The sequence below is a fragment of the Ptychodera flava genome, chromosome 4, assembly GCF_041260155.1.
Source record: "Ptychodera flava strain L36383 chromosome 4, AS_Pfla_20210202, whole genome shotgun sequence".
Classification (NCBI taxonomy): Eukaryota; Metazoa; Hemichordata; class Enteropneusta; family Ptychoderidae; genus Ptychodera; species Ptychodera flava.
In genome coordinates this window covers 47,949,069-47,961,707 of record NC_091931.1, presented here as the reverse complement: position 1 = coordinate 47,961,707, position 12,639 = coordinate 47,949,069, and positions in this window count along the sequence as shown.

Sequence of the window (12,639 nt, the reverse complement as noted above, 5' to 3'; positions counted from 1 at the left end):
TCATGTGTGTGTTTGTGTGTGTATTTCAACAGCGGAGATCAATTATCTACTGTCTTTTATCTGTTATTTTTGTTATTTTATACAGCCGTGTACTCTGAGTTGTAAACAGTACCAGAATATTTTGAGAGATGAGTAAATAACTATAGAATGAATTCATAAGAGGGAAAAAAAATTAGTGTTGTAATTTGCAGTACTTGACTTTGTCAAATTGCACTTTTTCAGCAACCAGGGACACTATTTTCCATTACCTTTGCTCTTCGTTACCTCTACAAGTATGGAAGATATTAGGCAATATGTTGTACTTGAAAAATACGACGACCGCATTTCCTAGACTCTTTTCTGTCTTGTCAATGTCCGTGCAACTATTAAATGAAATAAACTTTTATCAACTATCAACTTAGTTTTGGTAGCAGAATAGAACAACTTATATATATTTGTGAACACACCACGCCCTAAGTTGAGGAAAGACAGGAGGGTTTATTGCAAAAAGGAGAACGTAAATGCCAACAAAGTATAGAATAAAGCCCAAGATGAAACGGCAAATATAAAGCAGTAAAGGGCATAGAACTACCGGTAGTGCCCTCGCAGATCTCAAACTAAGTACTATCAAAACTTACAATACAAAACAGTCAAAATAAGAAGTAGCAAACTAACCTATAATAAAATATAAGCAAAATATATGGGAGAGGGCCCCTTCAGTCAAGCAACCGAGCAACGGTCATTGGTGACCTTGGGGTCAAGGTCTGAATGACCTTGATGATGAATCCATCCTGAGAGGCCGCAATGTGGGAAAGGAGTGGAATTCCCGAGAAATGGGGGTCAGGATGGAATCCAAAGCCCAAACGAAGGAAGTATGACTGAAGTGACCCCCAAAAGGAGGGAAAAATTGAGAATGAGTGTTAGTAAAGGGGTTCTCGCACCCAGGGGAACACCGCGGTGGTGATACGGCCAGGGGGGAGGGGGTCATGGGGGACAGGTAAACTGTACGAGCCCAGGTGGAAACATGATGAAATGGAGACGAGGTTCTCACACCCAAGGGATCACCGCGGTGGTGATACGGCTTGGGGGGGAGGGGGTCCCGGGGGACAGGTAAACTGTGCGAGCCCGGGTGGAAACATGGAATGAAGACGAGGTTCTCACGCCCAAGGGATCACCGTGGTGATGATACGGCTTGGGGGGAGGGGGTCCTGGGGGACAGGGTAGACTGTACGAGCCCAGGTGGAAATGTGGATGGAACAAGACAAGGTTCTCGCACCCAAGGGATCACCGCGGTGGTGATACGGCTTGGGGGGAGGGGGTCCCAGGGGACAGGTAAACTGTGCGAGCCCGGGTGGAAACATGGAATGAAGACGAGGTTCTCGCGCCCAAGGGATCACCGTGGTGATGATACGGCTTGGGGGGAGGGGTCCTGGGGGACAGGGTAGACTGTACGAGCCCAGGTGGAAATGTGGATGGAACAAGACAAGGTTCTCGCACCCAAGGGATCACTGCGGTGGTGATACGGCTTGGGGGGAGGGGGTCCCAGGGGACAGGTAAACTGTGCGAGCCCGGGTGGAAACATGGAAGGAAGACAAGGTTCTCGCGCCCAAGGGATCACCGTGGTGATGATACGGCTTGGGGGGAGGGGGTCCTGGGGGACAGGTAAACTGTGCGAGCCCAGGTGGAAACAACGTACATGTAGGAATGTTAGGTGACAGAACACAAACGTGAAACACGACGAGACATGTAACGTGTGAGTCATAATGCAATGGAATGAGACACTGCATAAAAACCCTATAATACTTACCGTATAAACATTGATTATTGCCTGTATTTTAGCTGAAGAGTGCATATACAGATGAATACAGTCAAGAATTTATTTTTTGTATTTAGCAAGCCTGTATTCATGTGGATTCATGTGAATTCACGTATATTATACTATAATACAGGCAACTCATTTATGTGAATTTATCTGAATTATTGGGTTTTCATGCAGTGAGACTGACTTGCAATGACGTAAAGGCAGGTGTTAAAAAGTGTTTGAGTGTGCACCCGGTGAGTCCAGATGGCAAAACGCAGACATGGAACATAGGGGTCCTGGGGGACAGGTAAACTGTACGAGCCCAGGGGGAAACATGATGAAACAAAGACGGGGTTCTCGCACCCAAGGGATCACCGCGGTGGTGATACGGCTTGGGGGTAGGGGGTCCTGGGGGACAGGGTAGACTGTACGAGCCCCGGGGGAAACATGATGAAACAAAGACGAGGTTCTCGCGCCCAAGGGATCACCGTGGTGATGATACGGCTTGGGGGGAGGGGGTCCTGGGGGACAGGGTAGACTGTACGAGCCCAGGTGGAAACGTGGATGGAACAAGACAGGGTTCTCGCACCCAAGGGATCACCGCGGTGGTGATACGGCTTGGGGGGGGGGGGTCCCGGGGACAGGTAAACTGTGCGAGCCCGGGTGGAAACATGGAACGAAGACGAGGTTCTCGCGCCCAAGGGATCACCGTGGTGATGATACGGCTTGGGGGGAGGGGGTCCTGGGGGACAGGTAAACTGTGCGAGCCCGGGTGGAAACATGGAACGAAGACAAGGTTCTCGCGCCCAAGGGATCACCGTGGTGATGATACGGCTTGGGGGGAGGGGGTCCTGGGGGACAGGTAAACTGTGCGAGCCCAGGTGGAAACAACGTACATGTAGGAACGTTAGGTGACAGAACACAGACGTGAAACACGACGAGACATGTAACGTGTGAGTCATAATGCAATGGAATGAGACTGACTTGCAATGACGTATAGGCAGCTGTTAAAAAGTGTTTGAGTGTGCACCCAGCGAGTCCAGATGGCAAAACGCAGACATGAAACACAACAAGACGTAAATGTGTGAGTCTGTTGATGCGGTGAAATAAGGCCGACTTGAAGTGACGGCATAGACCGCAGTAGATAAGTGTTTGAGTGTTCACATGGTAAGGAGGCTAGCCGTTGAAAAGCGTGACGCAAATTTTGATGTTCTGATGTACATGTAAGTCGTTAGCAGTTGCTAGACCATCTACCTAAAAGGTGGTCTGGGATTTCCATGTGGAGCAGCAATGAACGGATCAGGCAAGGTGGAACGTCGCTGTTAACTAGGAAAAATGTCTGAGTATGCAAAGCAAGCCTCTTCAATGGCCTGTTGCTGGTCGAACGAAGTGTGCAGTCCATGACAGTGTTAAATGTCAGTTCTTTCAAAACAGCAATGAAAGGCACGATATGAGGAAACTGATGTGTGGTCCTTTGCTTTGAAAATGAAAGTGTTCTGAGAGAAAGCATGTTCCTCCAGTCACACTGATGTGAACTGTACAATCCACAAAGTCAACGTGCTGATGTAATGCCATGATGCGGTTCGTGGTAAGGTATCCATGGGTCTGCTGACCGAAATGTTTTATGGACAGAGTTTGCTAATACGTAGACGTCGGGCTAAACAGACTCCATGATACAGTTCAGGCACTGGCTTATTGCAGGGGCCCTGGTACAAAATGCCCGATGGGTTACAGACGCTAGCAAATGTTTTTGTTTTCGTATGTTTTCGTAGGGATGCTTGTGAGATTGCCGACAAGTGCAGCTACAGGATTCGGCTTCCTGGGAGTGGCACAGTAGTTGAAACAGTGCATCTAGAATGGAAGGAAAAAGAAATGTGAAAGACATCGCTAAGCTGTATGAAGAGCAAATTGCGTGGGGCCGCATTTAAGGCCAGACTGCGCAATACATGCAAAGCTGGGAAAACGCTTGTGCAGGATGGCCAAATCAACATGCTAAAAAAGGGGGGCACGATAATGCATGCAAAACGAAGAGAGCCAGGTAACATGAGCTGCAAACGGGTAAATAAACGAGTGACAAGTAGGCGAATGCTAGCAAAACTGAACTCCTAAAAAGTAGTAATTTCAACGCAAAAGGTAAGTCATGGTCTTATCGTAGCATGAAAACAAAAAAGGAGAAGGCAAGATTCAGACAGAACATGCCAACGTGATGGCAAACATCGGTCTGAGAGGCGATATAGGACGACCGGTCGTTCTCGATCTCCAGCTGTAGTTTGTTGGTTCTTTCTTGTGGCACCGCAGCATAATCCACGGTTGAAGTAAGGAGAGATCATCGGGTGACATCCAGCAGCTGCGCTTGGTGACACATTAACTGGCAGGTGTAACTGGTCTGTAACATTCAATAGGCAGCTGGGAGCTGGTTACGTCCGATTGGTGAGACAACTGTTCAGTAGGCCACCGATAGGATGTTTTACAGCGAGTTAGCATTCAGCTTCCGCATATGTATGCTCGGAATTTATTTGCTAGTCTGACTTGATTGTCTGCGAATGCAGGAGTGTCATGTTGATACGCATCTAACTCTTCGCTTAGCAATCTGAAAAGTGCATCACGTAGGGCTAGCCTTGCATGCAAGGCTCAGAGCTGCCGCATATTTACATGCTCGGAGAAATTGCTAGTCATTGTAGGTTGACCGCGTAAACAGAGTCTTGACTCGAAACTGTACCTTGTTTCGCTTTCACTCAGTCAAACAGGAAATGAGGCCGTGTGTAGATCGTTGTGAACTGCTGGTCGGAAGGACTCGTTGGTTACATGCTTGAAATCATGCAGATGTTACTTAAATGGTCGCCTGTGATCTTTGTTCGACATAAAAGTTGAGTGACGCTGTGGCAACTTGACACCATGGGCGCCGCCATCTTTGGTCCTTAGACTGAGTTTGTTTTGACGTCACAGGGTCAAGGTCCGTTGTTTTTCCCTGTGCAGCTAGCTGTCCTATGACGGGCTACGCACGACTAATTACTGTCTGGATCGGAAACTGATACAGTCGTCGGTCAGTCAACTGATCCTCTTGTCGATTCTTGCTGAACATTGGTGTAGCGTGATACGATGTACATGATAGGAACTGATGACATCAGGTTCGATGAGGTTTCTGGGCCCGCCACCAAAACAGGCAGGTCGACCGAGCAGTGGAGTCAATGTGGTCACTTTTACGGCGTCTGGCTGTTGTGTCCTGTTGATTCGCAGTCATGTAAATAATGCTTATGAAGTTCTTGCGGGGCTGGCGCTGGATGGGTACGATGGATTGAGCGGTCGGACAACATAGGCCAGGAAAATGATCTAGCGGTTTATGGCCAAGCAAAGTCAGTTACTCCATGGAGGTAGCTGCATGGTTACTCGTAGTCAGCCTGCAACTGTCCAACGCACAGACGTGCTAGAAATTGTCGGAAATTAGGCAGAGCAAATTTAAGAGTCCGATGCCTTATGGTTGAACTTGAAGATGTGCCGAAGTCCCACGTCTGTGGATGTGGATGACGATGAGGAGGGGATGACATCGACGTTGATAGAACGTAGGGCGCCGCCATCTTGGATTGTGTTGTTTACGTTCTGGAAGGGAACTTCGGGAAGTGACGTCAGACAGTTCATAGGTGACTTAGTGGCCGCTGGTCGAAGTTGCTGATGCAGGATATTGAATAGCGTGTTGACCAAGTCTGCAGCTGCGTAAACATGGCAGTTGTTACATAACTATCTTCTTAGTAATGTTGGCTTGGGACGCCGGACGCTGCCCGCCGAAATGCTGGCAAAAGGAACCATTGCAGACAACGGAACTTCAGAAGGAGACCTGGTTCCGAACTCGGTTTGAATGCCAGGACCTGAGGCCGATCAGAAGGATTGTGAGTAATACTACGTTAGTACCGCGGACGTGCTCCGTATTCGCAGCTAGAATATCCAACGTGCAGTTGCAGCGGAGCGGGACATGGATCAATGCCGGCCTTGTGTAGGGCTGAGCGCGGGGTCTCGAAGCAGGCTGAGCATTCGGACACTGAGATTTCTTGGCTGTCTTTGGACGTCCTTTGGCTGGCATGGTTGTTCGAAGGAAGGGATCGTAAACGATTCCGGACGTAGAGTAATAGGCTGAGCTGGTACAGTATGGCATGAACCCAGCGGCTGAATGAATGAATGAATGAATGAATGAATGAATGAATGGGAGCGATGAGACAAAGGCTTGGTATGTAGTGTCGTGTGCAAACGTGGCTGATTGGCTGGGAAGGAGGATTGATAACAGTCATGGGTAGAAGAACCGATTGGCTAAGGGGACGACAGTGAAGATGTACGGAAGGCAGATAGCTAGGTGTTATCACAAAACACATCTGTGATAAAACACAGATTCCACCTAAAGTGTCTCGTATTATGGTTTTTAGGGATGTAATTTGTTGCTAATCCGATCCGTGACATTATTCGGCCAACCATTTTTCACCCTGAATTCAGAGAATGAAAGTCGAAATATGGGCAAATTTCATGATTCATCGGTTCACTTGACCATTTACATTAAAACTGGATCAAATTTCGATCTTGAATTTGCTCTGTTAGCATTCTATTTCTGAATTAAGAATGACACGTACAGCGACGTGAACCGCTAGTTGTGCAATGTTAACGAAATTAGATATTAAGATATTGGCACCACGTGACCAACTTAGGGAGAGCCTCCATATTTTACAGAGATGTCGACGGATATCAGGGGGTTTAGTTATACGACACGGCTGAAGTCAGACATTACAAAAAACTGTTTGGGTTTTTTCTACATATTTTGTGGAACTGTGGCAATAACAACAAAATTGAACAAAATGTAACTCCAGCCATGTAGTTTAAAAAGATAGAAAATGAGAACTACAGCAGTTGTCTGTAAAACTGTGGCAGGTTACGAATTTTCTGTAAATAGAGCTACAGTTTTGAAACTAACACGAACATTAAAACGGTATATTCACTATCTAGATATGACACTTTAGCCTACGATTAATCGTTTGATTCTGACGAGTTACTTTGAATGTCAAGTTCGTTGATATCAAAACCCACAACAGGGAGTAGTAAACTTGACACTAAAAGTGACCCCTCAGAAGCCAATGATCAATTTTAGGCAAACTATCATAACTAGAAACGTGTATAATCCGCGAAAAAGTGATCATTTGATTCTGAGGGGGCTAACTTTAGTGTCAAGTTCACTATCCCGTAAACGGAGTTGACAACCGTGAACTTAACACTCAACGTAACTCGTCAGAAACAAATGATTGAATCGTAGATTAAAAGTGTCACAACTACAGATGTATATTCCAGTTTACTATTCTCGTTCGTTTTAAAACTGTTGTTCTATTCATCGAATGTTCGTAAACTGCTACAGTTGTATTGATGTAGACACCCGCTGCAGTTATTATCGTATGGACATCCATAACAGTTGTGCTGGCATATACAGAGACTGTAAACTATTAAGGTTACACTCATATCAAATGTACAACGATTCGTGGTTGTACATTACGTATCATTCAATTTTGTTGGTGTTACCACAGTTAAACAAACGGTTGAAATGCAACTCTTCAAACTGTCTTTTTAAAGTCTGACCCCTGAACAGTGTTGTAAAACGAAATCCCCTGCTATCTACCGACCCCCTTCAAAAATGAAAAGTTCCCTCAGTTGGAATCACGTGGTGCAAATTTCTAATTTCTAATTTCGATTTGCTGTTAATATTGTACAACTAGAGGTTTCGTCTGTAAAGTCGCTATTCGCACTCGGGAAAACCAATTACAATTTAGCATTTTACCCAGTTCGTAATTTCTATTTGCATTTATTGGTAAAAAATATGCTAGGCCGATAAAGATACCGCGCTGAATGTGTTATTCTTAATTCAGAAATACGGCGCTAAGACAACACATCTAAGATCGAAATTTGGTCTAATTTTAATGTAAATGGTCATGTGAACCGGTGAAATGAAGAAATCTGTCCAAATTTCGACCTTCTTTCTCTGATTTCGGGGTGAAAAATGGTTGGCCGAATAATGTCACGGATTGTTGCTGTCTTGATATCTAATGAACTTTCTAAAAGTAACATGCAATCTGAATGACAGAAATCTCCTTTGCTTTCTCATTAAAACATGTAATTATGCTTAACTGAATTAAGATTTTCTTGTCATCATATCAGTTTTGACGCAAAATGAATAAATACTTTATTATTCTTGTGTAAATATTTGGTAACTGTTCAATAATGTTTGATTTGCAAAATTAGTAGTTCAGGTGTGAGAAGGTTGTAGAAGGCCGTATGTAGGACGATATAACAATAAAGACAATTAAGAACTATCATATGACAAATGACCTATCAGAATGCTCCATTTGGAAATCTTTATCTCTATTCATGAGGCCTTTCGTAACGATACTGCGAATTGCAATAGTTGGGAGGGAATTGAAGCACAGGGAGATTGTCGGTTACAATGAAAAGAAGCACAGGAAGTGAGTTTATGAAATACTTTATTTACAAGACAAGAAAGTGGCGTATTATTCGAAATAGAAAAAAATTACAATCCTGTGGTTTTTTATACAAAGGCCTAGAGCTGTTATTTAAAAAGCACGAGGATTTTATATATACACGGATATTCGAAGTTGAGTCGAAAGAGTTTTATTTCTAAATTCACACTCTTCATTATTCGACCCGTGGCGTGCATCTTTTACCATAGAGAATTCGACAACTTGAAACGGAGGCAGTGTCATTTTCGGCCAAGAAATTCAAATAGAAAACGTCCAAAATCTTCTCTTAGATGTAGAAAGAGCCCTCACGCCAACAGGTAAATACACTTCTCGACATTACGGTAAACGGACATAATAAATAACTCAGCCAAATGTTTAATTTTGTTACACTCACCTCACTGAAGCCAATGGGAACTCTGTCATATTGCGAAACTGAAAAACCTGAGAATTTCTGTATTTAACCAAATCTTTCACACCTGCGCAACCCATTTGTTACGACTGTGCAGCTTTTGTACTTTCGTTCGTGATCATCCCGACGACACCAAACCACCATGCGATTTTGATAGAGTGTTCACAAGACTGGGAGGATTTGAACTGAAATAAGAATAAATTATTTCGTTCGTCCATAGACCCTCTCGAGGGTCTATGTTTCGTCGTTTGGCAAGAAGACAGGTTGCAACACCATGCACATGTAGCACACCTGTCACTCATTGTCTTACAAACATTTAAGCCAATCAGAAACAAGTAAGCATGACTGCCGCACATTCCCTGCTCAAATACTGAGAAGACCTAAATCAGCATGTTAAAGGGAAACCTAAGTCCAGCGACTTTGACCGTTTATCCCTTCCAAAATCACCCTTGAATAAAATGCAGCTCAAATTTGCAACATAATTACACGCGCCGACGACTGCGGAGCGACGAAAAGAGACGTTGAAGTAGACGACATTTATTGAAATCGGAATCCCATGGGCGCGAAAGGGCTCATGGGAGGAACGTGCGTGACGTCATTGGCGATACACGAACGTGTGTGACAGCCTACCAAAGCATTGGAGTCTATAACTGCAGGAGTGCAGTTCTGCACGTCACGAATCTTTAATGCTTAGTAGCATAAAAAAACAAGTCATCGTTGATGACACAGTCCCCACTTGTTAATGGGTACTTTGATTACATGTCCTCAGAGATGATAGAGTCCTCTTCATTAATTAGGTCTGTGATAAAATACTTTGATACAGATGGCACTCAATGGCCAGAATGAGTTCTATGGTGATGAAAACATAAAAAGTAGGCCACCATCCTAAAGTTCATAAAATGAGTCTACTAGGAATTAATCAACAGGATGTTGCAAAACATTTTTGCATACAATCCTAACACTTAACAGATTATCACTTGTACCATATTTCATAAAGTTTGATGCAGTATTTACAACGCGATGAGATCAACATCTGTATCAAGTTTCATCACATTTGACGTTGTATTAATTTGTGGCTATATATATCACCCTAATTAGGAAAGTTCATTACTTATGCAATTACAAATTAATTAAAATGACACTGATAAATGTCTTTTTCAATGTTAAAGCCATGTGAGCTTAACATCTGTACAAAGGTTCATGAATTTGATGCAGTATTTCTTGACATATCAGCCTATTTACGAAACTTCAATAATTGACATGTTACTGCTACATGACGTGAAACAAATTGAGGAGCATATGTATGAAATAGGTCAATGTCCTTGTACCAACTTTGAATGATACTGGTGGCAATATGTCTGAGTTATGGCTCTGTACATAAGAAAATTGTAACAAATTTACCGCCATGCAGCGATATTTGATCTTACTGTTTAAAAAATCAACAAGTATATGTTCGACATAAGTCAATGTACATGTACAACTTTGAATAAGATCAGTTGAGACTTGCCAGAGATATGGCTCTCGACATGAAACAACCATAATGAAATTGCTACCATGTGGCCATATTGGACCATCTCGTGAAACCAATCGACATACATATGTATAAATAAGTCAATGTCCTTGTACCAACTTTGAATAAATTTGCTTGATACATGTCTGAGTTATGGTTCCGGACATGAAAAAAATCGGAATAAATGGCCACACGGCGGCCATATTGGATTGTATCACAAAACAAATCAATGTGCATAAGTATGACATAGGTCGATGTCCCTGTACTAAGTTAAATAAAATCGGTGAATAAAATCAGTTGAGACGTGCCCAAGTTTTGGCTAAGGACACGAAAAAATTGTAACCAATGTGGCTGCCTGCAGCCATATTGGATCATATCATGAAACAAATTGACGTACATATGTATGACATAAGTCAATGTCCTTGTACCAACTTTGAATAAAATCGGTTGAGATATGCCTGACTTATGGCTCTGTACATGAAAAAATCGTTAGAAAATGGCTGCCTGGTGGCCATATTGGATTGTATCACAAAACAAATTGACGTGCATATCTATGACATTGGTCAATGTCCTTGTACCAACTTTGAATAAAATCGGTTGAGATATGCCTGACTTATGGCTCTGTACATGAAAAAATCGTTACAAAATGGCCGCCTGGCGGCCATATTGGATCGTATCACAAAACAAATTGACATGCATATCTATGACATTGGTCAATGTCCTTGTACCAACTTTGAATAAAATCGGTTGAAATATGTCTGAGTTATGGCTCTGTACATGAAAAAATCGTTACAAAATGGCCGCCTGGCGGCCATATTGGATCGTATCACAAAACAAATTGACGTACATATCTATGACATTGGTCAATGTCCTTGTACTAACTTTGAATAAAATCGGTTGAAACGTGTCTGAGTTATGGCTCTGTACATGAAAAAATCGTTACAAAATGGCCGCCTGGCGGCCATATTGGATCGTATCACAAAACAAATTGACGTGCATATCTATGACATTGGTCAATGTCCTTGTACCAACTTTGAATAAAATCGGTTGAAACATGTCTGAGTTACGGCTCTGTACATGAAAAAATCGTTACAAAATGGCCGCCTGGTGGCCATATTGGATCGCATTACAAAACAAATTGACATGCATATCTATGACATTGTCAATGTCCTTGTACCAACTTTGAATAAAATCGGTTGAAATATGTCTGAGTTATGGCTCTGTACATGAAAAAATCGTTAGAAAATGGCCGCCTGGCGGCCATATTGGATCGTATCACAAAACAAATTGACGTACATAAATATGATATTGGTCAATGTCCTTGTACTAACTTTGAATAAAATCGGTTGAAACGTGTCTGAGTTATGGCTCTGTACATGAAAAAATCGTTACAAAATGGCCGCCTGGCGGCCATATTGGATCGTATCACAAACAAATTGACGTGCATATCTATGACATTGGTCAATGTCCTTGTACCAACTTTGAATAAAATCGGTTGAAACATGTCTGAGTTACGGCTCTGTACATGAAAAAATCGTTACAAATGGCCGCCTGGCGGCCATATTGGATTGTATCACAAAACAAATTGACGTGCACATCTATGACATTGGTCAATGTCCTTGTACCAACTTTGAATAAAATCGGTTGAAACGTGTCTGAGTTATGGCTCTGTACATGAAAAAATCGTAATAAAATGGCTGCCTGGCGGCCATATTGGATCGTATCACAAAACAAATTGACGTGCATCTGTATGACATATGAAGTAATTCTTGTACCAAGTTTGAATGAAATCGCTCCTTGCATCTCTGAGATATCTGCGTGAACGGACGGACGGACGCACGGACGCACACACGCACGGACACGACCAAACCTATAAGTCCCCCCGGACGGTGTCCGTGGGGACTAATAATAAACTGTTGTTCAGTTGAGTGCAAAAATCACTCAAGGAAGAACAAACGGAGTCAGCTTTTACCGTCTTCCCACAGAACAGCTTTTTCAAAGACAGTCAGTGGCTAAAGGAAGTCGGGCGAGTTTTAAAATCTGTAAAAGATACAACGTTATGTTCTAATTCTTTCAGGATGATTGTTTTATAAGGGATTTTGGGACTCTGATACCGATACAAGATTCGGCTCGTATCTTGACATGTTGAGTCAGCCTACTATCGCCGGTTTTAACCAGATAAATATTAATATTGGCGATTTCGGGAATCTAAAATCCGAAGACAAAACTACACAAATTAAAGCGTCTTTTATCTTGACATCCCGGGTCTGCCAAATCTGCGATATATAACCAATAAATATAGGCAATTTCGGAAATATACCGGGTAATATTGATATTACAAGATACTGGAATGACTTCTTGCCTACTGTGTCTCGGCACGCCGGGTCTGAGAAATCGCCGATATTATATTTACCCGATAAATATCAATTGCGCCGGGACT